The following is a 21,769-nucleotide window of genomic DNA, read 5'->3' on the forward strand; positions in this document are numbered from 1 at the left end:
GTCATATAATGAGTTAGCCAGAGTTCCATCTTCACCTATTTTTCCACAGTTTATATAGAATTGCGACCAATTCCTCCTTAAATATTTGATAATATTCACTTGTGAATCTACTGACCTTGGATATTTTTTTCCTAGAGAGTTCATTGATGGCTTCTTGAAATTCTTTTTCAGAGATAGGCTTATTTAGATGTTCTGGGCAACTTCTCTATTTTGTAGATTATCCAATGTATTGGTATACACTTAGGCAAAACAGTTCTGAAATATTGCTTTAATTTCCTCCTCATTGGTGGTGAGTTCAACTTTTTCATTTATAATACTAGTAATTTGGTTTGTTTCTTTCCTGTTTTCATCAAATTAGCCAAAGGTTTATCTATTTTATTGTTTTTTTCCATCAAAACAACTCTTGGTTTTATTCATTAGTTCAATAGTTTTCTTGCCTTTGATTTTATTAATTTCTCCTTCAATTTTTAGAATTTCTAGTTTAATATTTAATTGGGGGTTAATTAGTTCTTTCACTAATTTTTTAAGTTAAATGCTTAGTTCATTGATTTCCTCTTTCTCTTTTTTATTCATGTAAGCAATGAAAGATATAACATAGTCCCTAATAACTATCTTGGCTATATCCCATAAGTGTTGGTATGTTGTCTTGTTATTGTCATCAACTGGGATGAAATCATTAATTCTATCTATAATTTGTTGTTTGATCAACATATTCTTTAAAATAAGATTATTTAGTTTTCAAATAGTTTTAGATCTATCTCTCCATGGACCATTATTGTTTTTTTTATTGCAATATACTGAAGAAAAAACAAATTTTATTCCTTCCTATCCCCAGTCAATTTTCACCAAAGGTCTGTCATGTCTAGATATTCTAACATCCTTTTACCTCCTTAATTGCCTTCCTGTTTATTTTATGGTTTGATTTTTTAAATGATGAGAACAGGGAGTTTGAGGTCTCCTACCAGTAGGGTTTGTCTTCCTGTAACACATTCAGTTTCTCCTCTAAGAATTTGGATGTTATACCACTTGGTGCATACATAATTTGTATTGAAATTGCTTCATTGTTTATGGTACCTTTTAGGAGAATATAGTTTCCTTCCCTATCTTTTATAATGTGGTTGTTTTGTTATCCCTCCCTTTTTCATTTCAGCTAAAGCAAAATTTATTCTGCTCCAACCTTTAACCTGTGCTATGTATCTATCTTTCTGCTTTAAATAAGTTTCTTGTGAGCAGTATATTATATGATTCTTGTTTTTAATCCAGTCTGGTTTGTGTTTATGTTTTATAGGAGAGTTCCTCCCATTCACATTCAAAGTTATAGTTATTAACTCATTATTGCCCTCCATGCTATGTTCCCTCTGTTTTTACTTTTTCCATTTTTTCACCTTATACGTGTTCCCCAGTATTTTGCTTCTGAATACCACTTCCTTCAGTGTTTGCCCCTTTTTTATGCAACTCCCCTTTCATTTTTTCCCTTTTCCCTTTTCCCCTTCCTCCTTCCCTTACTTTAGTTCCTCTTTTCCTCCCCCTTTCCCCTTTCACCTCTAAAAATCTGAAAGGTCAGTTGAGTTTCTAAATTCAACTGAGTGTGTGTATATGTTAATACTTCTTTGAGTCAAATCTGATGAGAGTAAGTTCACATCCTTCCTTCCTTCTTCCCCTCTATTGAAATAGATCCTTTGTACCTCTTAATGTAATATAATTTACCCCATTCAATGTCTTCCATCCTGCCATATATTTGCTGTCTCCCTTTTTAAGGAGATATTGTTTTTAAATCATTCTATCAAAGCCACAGACAAGGCATGAGTGTCTATTATTTTTGGCTAAGTATATTCTCTCTAAAAGATTTACAATTCTCAAGAATTATGAGAACATTTCTCCCAGGTGGGGATATAGCCAGTTTTATCTTATAGGATAACAGTTGTTTTTCTTTGACTTTTCACTTTTTTAAACTTTTTCTTGTATCTCTTGAGTCTCCTGTTTGAAATAAAAATTTTCTATTTAGCTCCAGTCTTCTCATCAGGAAAAGTTGGAAGTCTACTATTTCATTAAATTTCCATCTTTTCCCCAGAAGAGAAGATTCAGTTTTGCCAGATATTGAATAGTTGACTGCATTCCAAGCTCCCTTGCTCTTCAGAAGAACACATTCCAGGCTCTTCAATACCTTAATGTTGATGTAGCTGGGTTCTATGTAATCCTTACTGTGGTTCCTTGGTATTTAAATATTTTTTTTGTGGCTGCTTGAAATATTTTCTTTATAATTAGATAGTTCTGGAATTTGGCCACAATATTCTTTGGTGTTTTTATTTTGGGACACCTTCCAGCAGGCAATCGATATATTCTTTCAGTAACGATTTAGACCTTGGGTTCCATCATATCAGGGCAATTTTTCTCTACATCCTGAAATATTCAATCTAGGTTTCTTTTCTCCTTAATGCTTTCAAGAATCCCACTGATTCTTAAGTTGCCTCTCTTGATCTATTTTCTAGATCAGTTGTTTTATCAATGAGGTATTTTACATTTTCTTCTATTTTTTCAATTTTTTGGTTTTGTTTGACAGATTCTTATTGTGTTATGAAGTCATTAATTTCCATAAATTGCAGTCCTTTTTTTAGAGAAGAATTTTCTTCATTTAAATTTTTGTTATTCCTTTTCCAATTGGTCAATTCTATTCTTGAACTTTTCCCATGTGTCTAATTGTGGTTTTGAGAGATTTATTTTCTTTTTTTCATTTGTCCAATTGTATTTTTATTTTCTTGTTTCAAGATGACAATTTTCTCTTGCAAAGTGTTAATATTCTCTTGTGTTTCTTTCCCAGTTTTTCCAATTAATTTTTAAACTCCTTCCTTCATTTTTTTCTAAGAAATCTTTCTGGGCTGGAGACCAATTCATATTCTCCTCAGAAGTTCTAGATCTCTCGAGTTAGGATTTTTGTCTTCTAGGTAACTTTTTATTTAAAATTATCCACATAGTGATAAACTTCATTTTTTCAAATAAAGATCTCTGAGAGTTACAATCGAAACATCATTTGCAAAACTGCAAACTGTCGAGAGGAGGGAACGACCTCTTCACCAAGTCAGTTCCTTCTCCCATCCTTCTCTCAGACCTCAGTTGACACACTCCCACAGTTTGGACAATTGTGAAGTTTCCCTCCATTCCTGGCCCCCTACCACTCCCCTTCCTACATATTCAATTCTTCATAGTAGAAAGGGCCCAGCACACCAAGGATCTCTAATGACACCATCCTGCTTCAGGGTGGTCCCCAGAACCTTTTCTGAGGAAGGCCTTGGATGACAGCTGTGGGAGAGGGGGGAGTCAGGAGGAGGGGACGGTGTTATTGGACCCAAGAGCAGCTTCTTGTCTTCCCCCAACTCCCCAGGTTCTTCTCATGGAGAATCCTGGTTCATGCTGCAGCCAAGGGCCTCAGTGTCATTTCTGATATCAGAGATCATGCATTCTCACTCATCTGCTTCCAATGGGGCAGACTAGTCATCTGAGTTGCCCGTGGCCCCATTCCCATTGGTGGTTGTATTGGACATGGTACTCATGGCCCACCAGTACCTTCCAAAGTTGTCAGTGATGATTCCCCAGCCATCCTTTACTCTAATGGTCTCCAGCAAGTTTTCAAAGTATTGATTGTATTTTTCTTGGATGAAAGGTCTCAGACCTAGCAACAGTTGCTTTCTGCTGAATCTGTAAGGTTGCCACGGGTTGATGCAAACTCATGAATGGATGCCCTATTGTGGTACTCATGTAGCAGCATGGAAAGCTGTTAGATCTCTTGGGATGTCAGCTTAGTTCTCAGCATCATCATTTAATCCTGCAGGAGTTCAGAGGCTGCAGTGCTTAGCTCACTCTCACTGGTTGTTTTGATATGAGAAGGTGGCTGTGTGAAGGAAGAGGAAGAGGTCCACCTCTATCTGGCAATTTCAAAAACAAGAAAGGGCTCACTTCGCTTTCATAGGCTTCTTTCATGTTCACTTTCATAGAAGAATCATTGCTACTGTCATATATGTATGTAATGGAACACTATTGTTCTTTTAGAAACCAGGATGGATGGGAATTCAGGGAAACCTGGAGGGAGTTTCATAAACTGATGCTGAGTGAGATGAGCAGAACCAGAAAAACACTGTACACCTTAACAGCAACATGGGGGCGATTATCAACCTTGATGGACTCACTCATTCCATCAGTGCAACAATCAGGGACAATTTGGTGTTCTCTGCAATGGAGAATACCTCTGTTCCATGATCAGTCAAGTCTTCCAGATTGTTTACACAGGGTCCACCACAGATTTATTAAACCCATCAATATTTGATGGGGCCTCCACACCCACATGCCAACTATGCCTACACAGAAGTGACTTTTTTAAAATAAAGATTTTGTTTATTTTGAGTTTTATAATTTTCCCATGTTCTTACTTTCCTCCTACCACCTCCCACAGAAGGCAATTTGTCAGTCTTTACATTGTTTCCATGGTATACATTGATCCAAATTGAATATGAGGAGAGAGAAATCATATGCTTAAGAAAGAAACATAAAGTGTAAGACATAGCAAGATCAAACAATAAGATATTACTTTTTTCCTTAATTAAATGCTATAGTCCTTGGCTTTGTTCAAACTCCACAGTTCTATCTCTGCAGCCTTTGTTCTCTGTTGCCAAGAACACCAAGCAGTATGCCTCAAAAGGTCACACTATGCTTTCAGACAGGGAGCCCAAGTGAGGGTTTTGGAATCTTCTGTACACAGGCTCTGGCTGGAGGATATTTCAGGATCCTGAGCTATTTGCAGCATCTCTAGATATGAGGAGTCATCCCAGAAGTGGGAAATTGCTGCAGTGTCATGGATGGAAACTCTGAGTATGCAGTCTTCTCCATCTCTCCATGCCAGCTTTAAGTTGTAGGCAAAGAGATTGATAGCATGATGTTCCTGGGTCATCTGCCCAGGGAGCTGATGAACCATCTTTGCATTATCTATGAAATGCATAATTTCAGTTAAACTGTAGAGAATCAGGTAACTTTGGATTGATGATAATTGTTCCAAATACTTCACTTCTTTATCAATAACATCATTCAATAGTATATCTGGTTCAACTTGATCAGTCAGAGATAGCACACAGTATGAAGAGGGCATCTTTCTGTAACCTTTTTTTAGAAAGATTTTATTTATTTTGAGTTTTACAATGTATCCCCCATTCTTGCTTCCCTCCCCTGACCCCCCACAGAAGCCCTAATGTTAGTCTTTACATTGGTTATATGTTATATGTTGATCTCAGTTGAATGTGATGACAGAGAAATCATACATGTAAGGAATAAAAATACAGTATGAGAAAGAAAAAATACACAATAATATAATGGGTTTTTTTTTTCTAATTTGAAGGTAGTAAGTAGTCTTTTGTCTTTGTTCAAAGTCCATAATACTGTCTATGGTTACAAATGGTATTCTCCATTGCAGATAGTCCAAAATTGTCCCTGGTTGTTGGACTGATGGAATGAGCAAATCCATCAAGGTTGATCATCACCCCCATGTTGCCGTTGTGGTGTACTAAGATTTTCAGGTTCTGCTCATCTCACTCAGCATCAGTTCATGCACCTCCTTCCAGGCTTCCCTGAACTCCCATCCCTCCTGGTTTCTAAGAGAATGATAGTGTTCCATGACATACATATACCACAGTTTGGTAAGCCATTCCCCCATTGAAGGACATTTACATAATTTCCAATTCTTTGTCACCACAAACAGGGCTGCTATTAATATTTTTGTACAATTGATGGTTTTACCCCTTTTCATAATCTCTTCAGGGTATAGACCCAGTAGTGGCATTGTTGGAACAAAGGGTATGCACATTTTTGATGCACTTTGGGCACAATTCCAAACTGCTCTCCAGAAAGGTTGGATGAATTCACAGCTCCACAAACAATGCATTAGTGTCCCAGATTTCCCACATCCCTTCCAACATTTATCATTGTCTTTTCTGGTCATACTGGCCAGTCTGAGAGGTGTGAGGTGGTATCTCAGAGATGCTTTAATTTATATCTCCCTAATAAATAATGATTTGGAGCAATTTTTCATATGACTATTGATCACTTTGATTTCCTCACCTGTAAAATGGCTTTGCATATCCTTTGAAGATTTTTCAAATGGGGAATGGCTTATTTTTTTGACAATTTGACTCAGCTCTCTATATATTTTAGAAATGAGTCCTTTGTCAGAAATAGTATTTGTAAAAATTGTTTCCCAATTTACTTCCTTTCTTGTGGTCTTGGTTACAGTGGTTTTGTCTGTGCGAAAGCTTTTTTAATTTAATGAAATCAAAATTATCTAGTTTGTTTTTAATGATGTTCTCCATCCCTTCCTTGGTCATTAACTGTTTCCCTTTCCATAAATCTGACAGGTAAACTACTCCTTGATCTTCTAGTTTGCTTATATTGCTTTTTATGTCTAAATCCAGTAACCATTTGGATATTACCTTGGTATAGGGTGTGAAGTGTTGGTCTAATATAAGTTTCTTCCATACTAACTACCAAATATCCCAAGAGTTTTTAATTGAAGAGAGAATTTTTATCCCAATAGCTGAACTCTTTGAGTTTATCAAACAGCAGATTGCTATAATTATTTCCTGATATTGTATTTAGTCTATGCCACTGATCCATGACTCTATTTCTTAGCCAATACCAGACAGTTTTGATGACTGATGCTTTATAATATAATTTTACATCTGGTAAGGCCATTCCACCTTCTTTTGCATATTTTTAATTGATTCCCTGAATATTCTTTACTTTTTAGTTCTCTATATGAATTTACGTACAACTTTTTCTAAGCCATTAGTGTATTTTTTTTTTTGGATTTTGATTGGCAGGGCATTAACACGTAGTTTTGGTAGAACTGTCCTTTTCATTATATTAGCTCAACTTGTCCATGAGCAGTTTATTTTTGTCCATGTATTTTAATCTGATCTTATTTGTGTGAGAAGAGTTTTGTAATTGTTTTAAAAAATTTTTGAGTCTGCCTTGGCAGGTAGACTCCCAGGTATTTTATATTATCTGAAGTTACTTTGAATGAGATTTCTCCTTCTAGTTGTTTATGCTGTATCTTGCTAGTCATATATAGAAATGTTGAGAATTTGTGAGGCTTTATTTTATATTCTGCTACTTTGCTAAAGTTGCTAATTGTTTGTAGCAGTTTTTTAGATGACTTTCTTTTGTATTCTCTAGGTATACCAGCATGTCATCTGCAACGAGTTAGAGTTTTGTCTCTTCCTTTCCTATTCTAATTCCTTCAATTTCTTTTTCTTCTCTTATTGCTGAAGCCAACATTTCTAATATGATATTGAATACTAGTGGTGATAAAGAGCATTCTTGTTTCACCCCTGATCTTATTGGGAATGCCTCAAGCCTATCCCTGTGGCATATAATGCTTGATGATGGTTTCAGATAGATACTACTTATTATTCTAAGGAAGAATCCATTTATTCCTATACTCTCTAGTGTTTTTATTAGGAATCGGTGCTGTATTTTGTCAAAAGCTTTTTCAGCATCTATTTATATGATCATATAATTTCTGATAGGTATGTTATAGATATAATTAATTATAATAGTTTTCCTAATATTGAACCATCTCTGTATTCCTGGGATTAATCCTGCTTGATCATAATGTATTATCCTAGTGATAACTTGTTGTAATCATTTTGAAAAGATTTTATTTAAGATTTTTGAATCTATATTCATCAGGGCGATAGGTCTGTAATTTTCTTTCTCTGTTTTAACTCTTCTTGGTTTAGGTATCACCACAATATTAGTGTCATAGAAAGAGTTAGACAGTGTTCTGTCTTCACCTATGCTTCCAAAGAGTTTATACAGAATTGGAACCCATTGTTCCTTCAGTGCTTGATAGCATTCAATTGTGAATCCATCTGGCCCTGGAGATTTTTTCTTAAGGAGATCAATAATTTCTTGTTGAATTTCTTTTCCTGAGATAGGGTGATTTAGGTTATTAATTTCCTCTTCATTTAATTTGGGCAACTTATACTTTTCTAAATATTCATCGATTTCACTTAGATTGTCAACTTTATTTGCATATAGGCAAAATAATTCAGAATTATTAATCTTGGTGGTCAGTTCACGTTTTTCATTTATGATACTAGAAATTTGGTTTTATTCTTTCTTTTTGTAATCAAATTGACCAGAGGTTTATCAATCTTATTGGTTTTTTGATAAAAACCAGTTCTTGATTTTATTTATTAATTCAATAGTTTCCTTGCTTTTGATTTTATTAATTTCTCCTTTGCTATTTAATGGGGAATTTTTAATTTGTTCTTTCTCTAATTTTTAGTTGCATATTTAGTTAATTGATTTCTTCTTTCTCTAATTTATTCATGTAATTACTTAAAGATATACTATATCCCTTGACAGCCACCTTGAGTCTATCCCATAGGTTGTGGTATGTTGTATCATTATTGTCATTATCTAGGATGAAATAATTACATTCTTTCTTTAATTTGCTGCATGATTCATTCATTCTATAAAATGAGGTTATTTAGTTTCCAGTAATTTCTGGGTCTATATCTCCCTGACGCAGTACTGCATATGACTTTTATTGCATTATGATCTGAGAAAGATGTATTCACAATTTCTGCCTTTCTGAAATTCATCATTAGGTTTTTATGTCCTAGTACATGTTTAATTTTTGTTTAAGTACCATGTACTGCAGGGAAAAAAAGTATATTCCTTTCTAACCCTATTCAATTTCCTCCACAGGTCTATCATACCTAGGTATTCTAACAATTTATTTACCTCATTAACTTCCTTCTTGTTTATTTTATGAATGATTTATCTAAATTTGAGAGTGGGAGGTTGAGGTCTCCCACTAATGGAGTTTTGCTTTCTATATCTTCTTGTAGCTCTTTCAACTTCTCTAAGAATTTGGATGCTGTCCCATTGGGTTAAATACATATTTAGTATTGAAATCACTTTATTGACTATGGTACCTTTTAGGAGTATATAATTTCCTTCCTTATCTCTTTTAATGCTATCTACTTTTGCAGCTGCTTTGTCTGAGATAAGGATTGCTACCAATGCTTTTTTCACTTCCGCTAAAGCAAAATATATTTTGCTCCAACCTTTTACCTTTACTCTATATGTATCTCTCTGCTTCAGATGAGTTTCTTGTCAGCAGCATATTATAGGATTATGGTTTTTAATGCATTCTGCTATTCACTTACATTTTAAGAGTTCTTCTCATTCACATTCAAAGTTATAATTACTAATTCTTCATTGCCCTCCAAGGTATCTTCCTTCTGTTTGTATTTTCCCCTTTTTCCTTTTATCCATATTCTCCAGTTTTTTCTGAGTACCACCACCATCATTGTGTTTACCCTCTTATATCTACCCCTTCCCTTTTTTCCCTTTCCCTTTTCCTTCTGTTACTTCCCCCTTTATCTCCCTTCCCCTGTCCCCCTCCCCCTTTCCTCTTTTCCCCTGTTAATGCTTGAAATGTAACATAAGTTTCTTAACTAAGTGTGTCTAAGTTAACTTTTAGCCAACTATGATGAGATGAAGATTCAGGTGGTTCTCACCTCCTTCCTTCATTCCCTCAATTACAATATATATTTTTTTTTGCATTTTTCAAGGCAATGGGGTTAAGTGGCTTGCCCAAGGCCACACGGCTAGGTAATTATTAAGCATCTGAGGTTGTATTTGAACCCAGGTACTCCTGACTCCAAGTCCAGTGCTCTATTCACTGCACCACCTATCTGCCCCTTACAATAAGTTTTTGTATCTCTTGATGTAATGAGATTTACCCCATTAAGTCTCCCTCCAAACTCCTTTCTCCTTGCTGCCCCCCTTTTAAGGAGGTATTGTTTTTACATCACTCTATTTGAATCACAGATAAGTTATGAGTGTCCATCCTCTCTAATAAAATTACAATTCTCAAGAATTATAAGAGAATCTTTCTCCCAAGTGGGTATATAGTCAGTTTCATCTGATTGGATAGCAGTTTTTTTACCTTTTCATGTGTCTCTTGAGCCTCTTTATTGATGGTCAAATTTTCTGTTTACCTCTGTTCTGTTCAACATGAAATCTTGAAAGTCTCCCTGTAAGAGAAGGCTCAGCTTTACCAGGTAGTGGACTCTTGGCTGCATTTCAAGCTCCCTTGGGTGGTGCCACACCATTTCTAGAGCCACACATGAGAGGGTAAGAAAGGGAAGAAGGCTGAAATTGTGTCTCCATTTAAACAAGTTTTTCTAATAGGAGAAAACAGTTGGAATAAGAAGGCCCATGAGAAGGTTACATTCTAAGCCCTTTGGTCCCTTAAGGTTGCTGCAGCCAGGTCCTGGATAATCCTTACTGTGGCTCCTTAGTATTTTTTTTTCTTTCTTGTTGCTTGTAGGATTTTTTTCTTTTATCTGATAGTTCTGGAATTTCGCCACAACATTCCTTGGTGTTTTCATTTTAGCATCTCTTTCTGGAGGGCATCAATGTAATTTTTTTAGGGTCATTTTGTAAGGCAAATGGGGTCAAGTGGCTTGCCCAAGGCCACACAGCTAGGTAATTATTCAGTGTCTGAGACCAGATTCGAACCCAGGTACTCCTGACTCGAGGGCTGGTGCTTTATCCACTATACCACCTTGCCACCCCAATGTATTTTTTCAATAACTATTTTTCCCTCTGGTTCCATGATATCAGGGCAATTTTCCATCACTAAATCCTGCAATAATAAATCCAGGCTTTTTTTTTTTCTCCTCTTCAATGTTTTCAGGAAGGCTGATAATTCTCACATTCTCCTGTCTTGATCTATTCTCGAGGTCACTGGTTTTGCTGATGGTTTATTTTACATTTTTTTTGGACCTTTAGGATTTGTTTAACACAATTTTTTTGTCTCATGAAGTCATTAGTTTCCACCAATTCCATTCTTTTTTTTAGAGAATATTTTTCTTTCTTTATGTTTTGCAACTCTTTTTTCTAATTGGTCCATTCTATTTTTGAAGGATATTTCTATTTGCCCAAATGTAGTTTTGAGAGAATCATTTCCTTTTTGCATTTGCCCAATTGAAGATGTGAGTTATTCTCATTTTGTATTTGTCCAGTTGTATTTACCTATGATTTATTTTCTTGTTGCAAGATGTAAATTTTTTCTTGAACCATGTTAATTTTCTCTTGAGTTTCTTTTGTCAATTTTTCCAATTGGTTTTAAAAATCCTTCCCAATTTCTTCAAGGAAGTATTTCTGGACTAAACACCAATTCATATTCTCCTCAGCAGGGCTAGATCTCTCTGGTTTAGAATCTGTCTCTTCTAAGTATTTCTCCATGGGCCCCCATTTGCTCTGGCCTTGTTTGATCTTGTGTTGAGGGGAGAGGAGTTGGCGCTCTCAGAGGTTTACTTTTGAAGATCCTAGAGGCTTTGTTCACTTGGCTTAGTAATTCCAAGGGCCAGCCAGTAGAGGGTGTTCGTTGCTTTCTCTGGAATTTTTGAGGTCCTCAGAAGCAGGGTCTGAGCTGACCTTGGACTGGGCCCTGGGGGAGGGAGATAATCTCTTTCTGTTGAATGAACTCTGTTGACCTGAGGAGGTGGGGGGGGGGGTGTTTATTGTTTTTTCTGGGCAAAGGGCTCTGCTGAAAGAATGGAGCTCAGGTCTAGCACCAAACTGGCTGTTTTCCAGGCAAGCTCTGCGACTCTGTGCTGGAACTCACTTTCCTGTAGCTCCTTTCTCCCCTGCCAAAGACCCTGCAGCTAAAGTTGGATCTGGCACTTGACACTCACCAAAGTCTCTATGACTGAGGTTATCCCTCTGTCTCCCCCAGGCTGTCATCCCTGTGCTGATTGTCTGCTCTTGTCTCCCACTTCAACCATGGTCCCCTGAGACAGACTTTCTTGGTAGGTGTTCTCTTCCTACTTTCTCTTTCTGGGTTTTGTTGATTGAATTTCTATTAAGAGGTGTCTCTCATGTTATCTTTGAGGGGAAAGAGGAGTACTTATCTTTCTACCATCTTGGCCAGAAGTCCTCTGTAACCTTCTCATGGGCTTGCTTATCCCAATCCTTTTGTCATTTTAGAAAAACTTGTTTAAATGGCAACACAATTCCAGGCTTCTTCCCTTTCTTATCCTCTCATGTGTAGCTCTGGCAATGGTGTGGCACTCCCCAGAAGCACCCTTTCTGTAGTTGGCCCTCCCTGCCCCTACCATGTAGGCTACATGCCCCCTCCCACTCCCACAGCCCCAACACAGTTGTCTAGCTAGCTTTCAATGAAGTGCCCCAAACTTTTCACTGGGTTTTTCTTCATTTTCCCAGGATCTTGTGTTGGGGAAACGCCTGATTCACAGATTTTTAGTGTTGAAATCCCTAGAGGCTTTGCCCCCTAAGCTTAGTAACTCCACGTGGGCCATCCAGTAAGGGATGCTAATATACTTTCTCTGGAGTGTGTGTGACCTTGAGAAGTGGTCCACTTTCTAGGCCTGAGGTTTGGGGGGGGGGGGTGTGGAAGGAACCAGGTTCTCCTTGAACAATGTGAACTGGGTCCTCAGGCTATATAGTTAATCTCCTTAATCCTCACTCAGAGCTGGCTGTGATTTACTGCCCACACCTGAACCTGGGGTCATGGGGAAGCTGTTACAGTATTTTTCCTGGGAAGAGTCACTTTCTCCCACAGGAATGAGGGGGAGGGGACTCAACTGGAAACAAGGGGACACTGCTGAAAATACAGGGCTGTAGACCCTGTTCTTCCGGACCAGCCTACCTGACTGGATCATGTGTAACTGCCACACTGGAGCTCTCCTGCCTGCTGTTCTGAAATGCTCCTGCCCACTGCTCACATAGACAAAGCTTCCAAGGTTGTTCTTAGGTTAGTCCCTGGGCCTCACTGGCTGCCTCTATTCTGCTTCTTTTTTTCTCTCTGCCCTGGGGCTCACCCACACTCCCCTGAGTCAGACCTTGCTTCATTATGTTCTCCTAGGTTCTTCTCTGGGTTCTGTAGATCCACACTCTGTTAAGAGGCTTGGGTCATGTTAGTTCTGAGGGACAGCCAGGAGAGCTTAGGACAGTTGCTGGCTTTTCTCCACCATCTTAATCAGAAGGAGTGGAAGTAATTGAGTTTTAAAGCACATTAAATAATCTATAGCTATAGTTTCCTACATCTCTACCAGGAAGAGGAAGGTGTAAGACAGTTTAAAAATGTTATAAGGATCCATCTACATTTGAGTAAAATGTGTTACATAACTGGTGTATGTGATATTTGAGGAGGGGGAAAATGAGGAAAAGATATATGATGAAGCCAAATGAAAGCTAAATTTGGTGCCAAAAATATAGCTGCTGATATTTTTGAAAGGTGGGGGGCAGTGCTGAGTTTTTTTCGTAAAAGGAAGAGAAAGAAAAAAAGTTGATAAAGAAGTGAATAGAATGAAGCCAAATTTCTTTCAAAATAGAAAGATCTGTATACAAAGGAGAGAAAAAAAGAAGCAGCAGGACAATAAAACCTTGATGACATTAAAAAAGAAGGTATTTATGTGAGTGAAAAGTGTTTTTAATTTGAAAAGGGATGAGGTCTAGAATATAGGTGAAGGGGTTTGCTAGGAAACAAGGAGAGAGACTGCCTTGTATATGTATATATTGTGTATGAGTATATATATATATATATATATATATATATGCATATGTATACACATATATTTCTGTATGCATATATACATATATCAGAAAATATTAAATTATTAGATTTAAAAGTTTAAGATGAAATTCAAAGATTTTACTTTAAATAAATAACTTCTTTCCATGGTTTGCATAGTGGAAAGCATTACAAGGAAAGGAAGAAAGAACTAGAACTACTTTTCCTTTAAGTCAATTTAGAGAACAAAGAACAATGGAAATTGTGTGTAGAACTCTAATAGTGACAAAAAGAAATGAGAAAAGAGATATTTGGAATTAGATGTAAGCATCATAAGAGTGTCTGTCAAGGGGTGTCTAGGTATCACAGTGGATAGAGCACGGGCCCTGGAGTCAGGAGTACTTGAGTTCAAATCCAGCCTCAGACACTTAATAGTTGTGTGGCCTTGGGCAAGCCACTTAATCCCATTTCCCTTGCAAAAGCCTAAAAAAAGAGTGTCTGGTAAATAAATGGAAGTTAAGGACAGAAAGATAATTTAGTAACTCCATCAATGGCTATTAGTAATTCACCCTTATTAAATGATGGTATTAGTTTCCTTCCCCAAATAAAACCCCCTAACTATATGGGGGGGGGAGGGAATAGATAATAAGATATAAAACTGGTTTTTAAAAAGCAATTATTTGGTGTGGCTAGGTGGTGCAGTGGATAGAGCAAAGGCCCTGGTGTCAGGAGTACCTGAGTTCAAATCAGGCCTCAAACACTTAATAATTAGCTAGCAATTTGGCTTTGGGCAAGCCACTTAACCCCCATTGCCTGGCAAAAAAAAAAAAAAAAAAAAAAAAAACCTTAAGAAAAAAAGCAATTATTTGCAAATGACTTCAGTTTCTTTTGGAAATTGATACACTATGTAAGATTTTGTATATCACATGCTCTTATGTGCATTTTAAAATATATTGTTACTTTCCAACTAAACTTTGAACAAAGAACTGCATAAATTGCAATTCCATTCAATGGAATATATGCTAACTCCCCCTAATATAATCACTTCTGCTTCTGTTCCATTTTTACACCTGGTTAATAAAACAAAAACCTTAATGCATCTTTCCTGAAGTTATGTCTACATAACTCTTTTGATTGTAACCAAAACTCTTACTTCAGTTGCCATCTATTATTTCATACTTCTTTCATCATGGTAGAAAGAACAAAAATAAATACTTATATTTTTGAATTTTTTCAGCTTATTCAGAATTGTTTCTACTCTGAGGAACCAATAATATTTCATGGTGGTCTCAGGTATAAAAATGGCTTTTGTTTTTAAGAAATGATATCTTTGTATTTCTAAAGTTCTACCCTATCCCCAGTTCATTTCTCCCATTTGTAAAATTGGCCATAAACCTCATGCCAGTTGTCCTTTAGAAAATATTTAGAACCTTAGTTTTGATTTCCATGATCATTTTACTGTGAATCATCTTAGATTAGTTCACACATACATTTATACACACGCATATATATATATATACATACATGCATACTTATAAAGATAGATATATAAATAGATATATTTCACTGATTTGTTTTTGCAAGTAAAAACATATAAGATCACAAAATTAAACAATATATAACACAGTTCTTTTAGAATAATTAAAATTTAGAATAATTTAAAGCACAGTAAATATTTGAACTACCTGTCAAGTAGCAAAATCAAGTCAACATCTTGGATGATAGAGCTAGAACAAGAAGAAAATCAGACAAATTTAATTTGTCCTTGTCCTTGTCCTTGTAGAGGGATTAGCTTTTGTTCAAGTAGAGAGATAATACTTGATTTTATTGACTAACAATAGTGCTTAATACATTAGAAACTATACATTATTATAGTAATTATGATTATTCACTAATTTTTACTGAATAAATGGAATTATTAAATCTGTATGCATATATGTCCATATATAAACATGTACATACAAATACATATTCTTATATGTATACAATGAACATATCTGAACAAATATATAAAGGTCAATTTGAACTTTGGGTATAGACAATGTGGCAATATGAATAGTGCTGGACTTGGGAGTTAGGAAAATGGGTTCAAATCCCACTAGTAGGTTTACTATCTGTGTGACCATGAACAAGTCACTTACCTTTCTTAATCCCAGTCTACTCATTTGTAATAGGAATAATGGTAGACACAGTAAGTATGATGTGAGGATCCTATGAAGCAATCTATGTAAAGCACAGTGTAAACTTTAAAACCCTACCTAATTTGCCAATGATATTATAATGTACTTTTTTGTTAAGCATATGCTACTTTCCTATTTTTTAAGCTAGTCATGAAAAAGTAAAGATAAACCACATGTGTTTTCTCCCTATACAATTCACTGTTCACCTATTTGATAATTTCAGTTATTCATGGGATGATCATCTGACAGCAGAAATTCTCAACATCTCAACTCAGAGACATCGATTTCCTTTCTTAACTCCTGAATTTACCCCAGGCAATAAATACATATTTCTGCTAAATACTGGGAAGATCACATATTAGATTTCAACCATCGCATTCCAAATACTATTCTGGATACTGGTGATAGACAGAATAAACACCTCTCCCTTTTCTTATGTAGTTTATATATCATTTGGAATAAAAATCACACACATACACACACACACACACACACACACACACACATATACATACACATACTCCTTGGTTCATGTGCTCTCCAAGTACCTGGATGCCTGAGTATTATGTCTAATTGGATGCAAACTGAGTCAGCAAAGTGTGCTGAATTAAAAGGTAATTTCTATAAAATATTATTGTACCCAAAGTGTACTTTTTTATATAAATGTGATTTTTTTTACTGGTTCTGGTAAAAGGGATCCCTAGATCCTATAGAAGTGTCATTGTAGTTATTGTATACAGCATAGTATTTATTTTATCTCTTAGATAGGAAGAAACTGTGACCCATAATTCAGTAAAGATGCTGAGAATACTGTTATTAAAAAAATAAAACACAGCCCCAGCCTGCAAGAACCTTACCACTGAGTTAGAGGGGACAATATACCTCAGTTTGTAAATAGACATATATGAAATAAATACATTGACTTGAGGCAGGGGAGGCATTAACAACTGTGGGAATGAGGGATGTCTTAATATCCAAGGTACTTATTGAACTAAACTTTAAACATAATAGGGATTCTGAGAGATAGAGAAGAGATAAGATTGATTTATATGGAATCCCTTTTTGGACCTCCTTCAAAACAGGGTTGAAGAGTATTGGTGAGCATTCATTTCTGTTCAGTGTTTTACCTGATATCAGTGATCATGGCATCAAGTAATAAATCTCTCTGATCATGTTTTTCAAGTCATCTTGCATAATTTGATGTATTTATGGGTTGAATCTTGTTGAAAGGAAGCCTTTAAGGCAGTCCTTTTGCCATACCAAATAAAATGCTTTTATCCTTAATAAAGAAGAAATGGGCAGATATCTTTTTATCTATTCCTTTTTTTGCAGTCAACTATGTATAGGCAACAATGTGATCTAAACAGAAATAACACACACAAAAGCTTATCTGGTCTGAACAGCTAACCTTATCAAGGATGCCGTGATATATGCATATATTCTTATTTAAACAATAGAGGAAATTAGAAGCATATACATTTTAAATTTATTATTTTTGTAACCTTTTGCTTATTTCAAACTATTAGTGATTTTGGTATTAATAAAATATGAGAATTGGTCCTTTCCTTTCACATATCCCCCTCCTGTGAATAACCTGTAAATCTATTTACAAACCCTTATTACAATTATATCTACTATAGAATACATCTTCTCTGCGCAGACTTATTCTATTGCAGCTGTTTTTCCTAACTTTGTTTCCTTTTCTGCTTTGTGTACCTTTTCTATAAGTATATCTGGAACTATGATAGTTTCTACAAGTGCTATTTCCACTGTCCATGACTGTGAAAAGAGTCTGTTTCTAAAATTCTGCATAAATTTTCCATCATTCTGTTTGTTATCCTTCTTCAAATTTCATCTTTTAATAGCTTCAAGATAACTGCTTGCAAAAGTTTAAAATGTCTTCTCCCTATTTTAGAAAGACATGATATTCATAATCACACAATATCTTTCTCTATAACATTTCATAAATGAGATTATGTTCAAAGTGGATACTTTTTGGATGCCATAACTCTTTTCTTGCCATAAATAAGCCATGTGAACTAACTATAACGTTTTTGAGATTCTTCTTCTGCTTCCCTAACAATTTCTATACAATTCAAACTTCTTTAGGAAATTATGATAATGAAATAAAACACCTTACATTTTCCTATGCCATATTGCCTTTTATTTATTAGACCAATGATCTGAAAATACATTCAATCCTTATTACCTATAGTCTGTACTGAAACTTATGTAACTTAGGTCTAAAATTAAAGAAGGAATTTTACCCAACTGGGACAGACTATTACTAAAGTTCTTCTGAATTATCTTAAACTAATTTTCTAATAGTTTCACTCTGTCTTCTTATGCCTTCTATCCCTCCAGAATCACTTAAGTCCTTGATTTAATGTTGCTTCTAAAGGAAATTAATGAGGTCTCAGACAACTTTCTGACTTTTCTCCATCATTGTGCCTCCCTCCTCCCACCCTGCAAATTTCTCCTTCTTTCTTTCTTTCTTTCTTTCTTTCTTTCTTTCTTTCTTTCTTTCTTTCTTTCTTTCTTTCTTTCTTTCTTTTTTTCTTTCTCAATTACTTTCAAATGTAGTTTTCAGAATTCATTCTTTGGCAAGCTTTGGAATTCCACATTTTTCTACCACCTTCTTTTCCCTCCCTTTGCCCTGCATGACAGCAAACAATTTGATATAGGTTTTCAAGTATGATCTTTTGTAACATATTTCCATATTAGTCATGTTGTGAAAGGAGAATTACAACTAAGGGGAAAAATTCCTAAAAAAGAAACAAAAAACATAAAAGAAGTTTTAAAAAGTGATCATTGTATGCTTTGCAATTAATTCAGAATCCATAGTTTCTTCTGTGGATGTGGATGACATTCTCCTTAACAGGTCATTCAGAATTGTCCTTGATCATTGAACTGTTGAGAGAAGTTGCTTGCATCATAGTTGATCATCTCACAAATTCTCCTAATTCTGCTTATTTCATTGAGCATCAGTTCATGCAAGTCTACCCAGGCTATTCTGAAGTCAGACCACACATGATTTCTTACAGAACAATAGTACTTCATAACACTCATACACCCTAGCTTGTTCAATCATTCCCCACTTAATGGGCATTATAGGGAGGACTTTTACAACTACATATAATTGTAGTTTAAATATAATTAAATATAATCTACTTCTGGTCAAGATGGCAGAGAGAAGACAGGCACTGTACTAAAGTCTCCTGATCTTCCCTCTTATATAATATGAAACAAAACACTTAATAGAAATCTGATCCATAAAATACAGAAAGAGAAGCAAGGAGAAGAACATCTAAAGAGATGGGAGGATGAAGGAAAGTGAATGAGGTTAATCTCATTATATTATGAGATACAAAGGATTTATTGCAATAGAGGGGAAGAAAAGAAGAGGTGAGAATCACCTGAATCTTATTCTCATCAGATTTGGCTTAAATTTAACATATATACACTCAGTTAAGATAAGAAACTTATCTGACCTTTCAAGTAATAAAAGAGGGAAAGGGGAGGGGGGAGGAAAAGGGGAAGCAAAAGAAGGAAGGGAAAGAAGAAAGGGCAAAGGGAAAGGAGAAAAAGAGGGAGGGGGTTGGATATAGGAGGGCAAAAGACACTGAAGGTGGTGGTATTCAGAAAAAAACACTGGGGAATATGGATAAAGGAAAAAAGGGGAAAATATAAACACAAGGAAGATAGCAAGGAGGATAATAAAGAGTTAGTAATTATAACTTTGAATGATAATGGGATGAACTCTCCCCTTAAAATGTAAGTGAATAGCAGAGTGGATTAAAAACCAAAATCCTTCAATATGCTGCTTACAAGAGACTCATTTGAAGCAGAGAGATACATATAAAGATAAAAGGTTGGAGCAAAATATATTTTGCTTTAGCTGAATTGAAAAAAGCAGGGGTATCAATCTTTATCTCAGACAAAGCAGCTGCAAAAATAGATAGTGTTGAAATTGATAAGGAAGGAATCTATATACTCCTAAAAGGTACCATAGACAATAAAGTAATTTCAAATACTAAATGTGTTTATACCCAATGGTATAGCATTCAAATTCTTAGAGGAGAAGTTGAAGGAGTTACAGGAAGACATAGATGGTAAAACTCTAGTAATGGGAGACCTCAACCTGCCTCTCTCAGATTTAGATAAATCTAACTACAAAACAAACAAGAAAGAAGTTAAGGAGGTAAATATATTGTTAGAAATCCAAGGCATGGGCTGGCTAGGTGGTTCAGTGGATAGAGTACTGGTCCTGGAATCAGGAGTACCTGAGTTCAAATCCAGCCTCAGACACTTAATAATTGCCTAGCTGTGTGGCTTTGGGCAAGCCACTTAACCTTATTGTGTTGCAAAAAAAGAAAAAGAAAAAGAAAACCAAGGCATAACAGACCTATGGAAGAAATTGAATGGGGATAGAAAGGAATATACTTTCTTTTGTGTAATACATGGTGCTTACACAAAAAGTGACCATGTACAAGGACATAAAAAACTAAGAATCAATTGCAGAATGGCAGAAATATTGAATACATCTTTATCACATCATAATGCAATAAAAATCATTTGAATATTGGGCCAGGGAGATATAGAACCAAACTAAGTGGAAACTGAATAAACTCATTTTAAAGAATGAGTGAATAAAACAACAAATTATAGAAAGAATCAATTATTTTATCCTAGATAATGACAATAATGAAACAACATACCAAACTTATAAGATTCATTCAAAGCAACTGTCAAAGATATATTATATCTTTAAATGCTTATATGAATAAATTAGAGAAAGAGAAAATCAATGAACTAAATATGCAACTAAAAGAATTAGAGAAAGAACAAATTAAAAAGCCCCAATACCAAATTCAAAATACTGAATTTTGTAAAATTGAAAACAAGGAAACTATTGAACTAATAAATAAAACAAAGAGTTGGTATTATAAAAAACAAGAAAGTTGATAAACCTCCAATCAATTTGATATAAAAAATAAATGACAAAACCAAATTTCTAGTATCATAAATGAAAAGGGGGAACTCACCACCAGTGAGGTGGAAAGTAAAGCAATATTTCAGAACCATGTTGACCAGTTCTATGCCAATAAATTGGATAATCTAATGGAAGTGGAATAAGTTTCCCAGGTTAAATGAAGGGGACATTAAATACCTATATCAGAAAAAGAAATTCAACAAGCCATGATTGAATTCCCTAAGAAAACATCTCCAGGGCCAGATAGTTTAACAAGTAGATTCTATCATACATTTAAGGAACAACTGCTTCCAATTCTATATAAATTCTTTCAATAAATAGGTGAAGATGGAATCCTGCCTAACTCTATGACACCAATATGGTGCTGTTACCTAAACCAGGAAGAGTGAAAACAGAGAAAGAAATTTATAGACCTCTCTCTCTCTGATGAATATAGATGCAAAAATCTTAAACGAAATGTTAGCAAATGACTAGAACAAGTTATCACTAGGAGAGTACATTATGAGCAAGTAGAATTTCTCCCAGGAATGCAGGGTGGGTTCAATATTAGGAAAACTGTCAGTATAATTAATTTTATCAACAACAAATCTATCAGAAATCATATGATTATATGAATAGGCCTACTTGATCTAAAATTATTATCATAAAACATCAGTCATCAAAATTGTCTGGTATTGGCTAATAAATAGAGTGGTGGTGCAATAGCGGTAAATGATTATAGTAATCTGCTGTTTGATTACCCCAAAGAGTTCAGGTATTGGGATAAAAACTCTTTCTTTGATAAAACCTGTGGGGAAAATTGGAAGTTAGTATGGAAGAAACTTAGATTAGACCAACACCTTACACCTTATAGCAAGATACGATCAAAATGGAATCAGGATTTAGACATAAAAATAATATTATAAGCAAACTAGAAGATCAAGGACTAGTTTATTTGTCAGATCTATGGAAAGGAAACTGGATGATTTTGATTACATTAAATTAAAAAGCTTTTGCACA

At 35.2% G+C, this 21,769-nt stretch overlaps 2 pseudogenes; both read right to left on the minus strand.

The window, feature by feature from the left end:
* Positions 1-3,386: 3,386 nt before the first annotated feature.
* On the minus strand, positions 3,387-4,249 carry LOC141519153 (cerebral cavernous malformations 2 protein-like; annotated as a pseudogene).
* A 447-nt stretch (positions 4,250-4,696) lies between these two features.
* On the minus strand, positions 4,697-15,762 carry LOC141519154 (cerebral cavernous malformations 2 protein pseudogene; annotated as a pseudogene).
* Between the last annotated feature and the right edge of the window lie 6,007 nt (positions 15,763-21,769).

This window comes from Macrotis lagotis, chromosome 3 (genome assembly GCF_037893015.1).
Source record: "Macrotis lagotis isolate mMagLag1 chromosome 3, bilby.v1.9.chrom.fasta, whole genome shotgun sequence".
Classification (NCBI taxonomy): domain Eukaryota; kingdom Metazoa; phylum Chordata; class Mammalia; order Peramelemorphia; family Peramelidae; genus Macrotis; species Macrotis lagotis.